The sequence below is a fragment of the Rattus norvegicus genome, chromosome 14, assembly GCF_021556685.1.
Source record: "Rattus norvegicus strain SHRSP/BbbUtx chromosome 14, alternate assembly SHRSP_T2T, whole genome shotgun sequence".
Taxonomy (NCBI): Eukaryota; Metazoa; Chordata; class Mammalia; order Rodentia; family Muridae; genus Rattus; species Rattus norvegicus.
In genome coordinates this window covers 16,329,612-16,332,247 of record NC_141547.1, presented here as the reverse complement: position 1 = coordinate 16,332,247, position 2,636 = coordinate 16,329,612, and the positions used below count along the sequence as shown (strand labels likewise).

The following is a 2,636-nucleotide window of genomic DNA, read 5'->3' as shown; positions in this document are numbered from 1 at the left end:
AAGTAGCAGAAGAGAAAAATACAGCATTGCGAAGAATTTCTGAAAAACTCTTCTCAGACTCATAAAGAAAGATAAATAAATAAGAGGAAAAATGTTGTCAGCAATGCTGATATTTCTTTGAGACTTCCTGAGACCCCTCTGTCCCCAGTCCTAGGAAATTCACACTTGAGGACAAACAGTGTCCCCAACCAATTCTGTCCTATTCAGAGATTTCTACTTAAAAATAATATAAACTAGAAATCTTGAAGTCACCTCATCACCCTGCTGAAATAAGAGACCTGTCACTGTGTCTGGACTCCCCCACCCCCTACCTGAATCCCAAAGGATGAGCAACCAGGCTCTCCCCACACTCGAACACCTTGCAATCCAGAGACTGGCAAGTAATGAACGCTTGGCTATCTCTGTTGTGGAGAACCTGCCCAAAGTGTTCTTTCCCCCACTGTTCAAGGAGGCCTTCATCAAGAGACGCAAAAAACTTTTTAAGCACATGGTAACAACCTGGCCCTACCCATACCTCTATATTGGTCCCCTGCTGGACCACTTCAATGTTGATACTTTCAAGGCTGTGTTGGAAGGAGTGGATAGGCTGAATTGCCAGAAGGTTTGGTCTAGGAGGTGTAAACTCAAAGAGCTCAATTTGCTGGATGTCCAACATGACTTCCTGGATATATGGACTCCAACACGGGATATTCTCCGTGTTCCAGAGGCCCAAATAGAAGAAGATTCCAAAACAGTGCTGAGGCAACCACTAAGAGTTCCTGCAGACTATGGCTTCCTGTTGGGCGTTCTAGATCAGTACCATGCGCACTTCATGAAGTGGGTGAGGCAGAGATTACATAAAATGCGCTTCCGTTTTTATAAGTTGGTACCAAAAAGGAAATGAAAGTTGAGACAGGAAAAGCTGTGGGATCCCCTGGGATATTATGGGAGCAATCTGTACTCTTAACTCTTTAGGTATCTGTCTAGCCTCAAAATAATCATTATGTGACATAGGTTGGCTTAGAACTCATTATGTAGACAACCTCAGCTTCCACCTAAATAAAGCAGTGTACATCCCTTCCTGAAAAAAAAATAATATAAAGTAAGTCCCAATATTTGGCTTGAGACCACCATGGAGCAGACAAACATGCTTCTTTGAAGACAAAATTAGCTAATTAATTAATTAATTTAGACCCAGACCTTTTCCTACTACCTCCTTAGTCTCAGCTTCATCGGTCCAGAAATTCATTCATTCATTCAACAAACACATATTAGGATCCTACCATGTCCCTGGTGTAGCCTTGGGCTCTAATAGGAGGTGAGAAAGGACAGCTGGGCCAACAATCCAGGTGCTGTGGAGTTCCCATGATGGGGCAGCGGCCACAGCAGCTGAACGAGTGAGTGAATGCATGAAGAAGTAGCTTCAGATATCCGTACACGCTGTGAGAGAAAGGAGAGGGGCTGGAGAGATGGCTCCACTGTCAAAAATGACTACCACTCTAGCAAAGAACAGAAGTTCAGTTCCCAGCACCCGGTGGCTCACAACTCTCTATGTAATTCCAGCTTCACAGGTCCCCAGTACCTCTGACTCCATAGGCACTTGCACCTGTGTACACAGACACACACACGCACACACACACACACACACACACACACACACACGCATGCACGCACACATGCACACACACAGGCACATGAACATGCACACACAAATTAAAAATGATGAAACTAAAGCTTTTATAAAAAGGAAAAGAGGGAAGAAAGGAAGGAAAGTAGAAGGGAGGGGAAAAATAAAAATAATAAAAAGACAAGCTGACCCTTACCCAAGATCCCCAAGGCCCTTTAGACCTTTACACCTCATAAACCACTCACAACAAAATCTCATCTTTAACAGTCCATGAAACTATGACACACCTGCTTTATTCTTTGTCCCAAGATAGCGCTGGTGGAGGCTAGTAGAACCCGCAGAATATGCTCAGGTCACTGGGCTATGAAGAGAATCTCCAAGATCAAATAAGATGTGTATGGCCATAAACAGATTCCCCCCCTCCTCCCTTCCCCTCCCCCTCTCCCTCCCCCTTTCTCCCTCTCCCTTTCCTTTTCCCTCCCTCCCCCTCTCATTCCCTCTCCCTCTCCTCCTCCCCTCTCTCCCTCCTCCTCTTCCCTCTCTCCTTCTCCCTTTCCTTCTCCCTCCCTCCCCCTCTCATTCCCTCTCCCTCTCCTCCTCCCCTCTCTCCCTCCTCCTCTTCCCTCTCTCCTTCTCCCTTGCCTTCTCCCTCTCCCTTTCCCTCTCCCCTTCCCCTCCCCCTCTTTCCCTCCTTCCCTCTCTCCCATCTTCCCTCACACTACATTCATCCTTCAGATTATACACACACACTCTCCTGCCATATGTCCCCTCGCCTTAGACCCAAAGCAATGGAGCCTCATTTTCTCCAACTGAGCCCTCCAGAACTGAGAGCCAGAATAATTTTTTTCTTCTTCCTGAGTTAATCACTTCAGATATTCCATTATAATAACATAAAGTTGTCTAACACACTCGCTAGGCTTGTCTCAAGGAAATGCAACTTAGAGGGCCTTTCTAAAGAGAAGGACTCTATCTCTGCTTGTGTAATGCTACCATGTGCAGATAAGTCTGGCACTCATGGGAGGAAATCTTC

At 45.8% G+C, this 2,636-nt stretch overlaps 1 pseudogene; it reads left to right on the top strand.

Moving 5' to 3' along the window:
* The first annotated feature begins 325 nt into the window (after positions 1-325).
* Positions 326-946, top strand: LOC120096581 (oogenesin-3-like; annotated as a pseudogene).
* Positions 947-2,636: the final 1,690 nt, after the last annotated feature.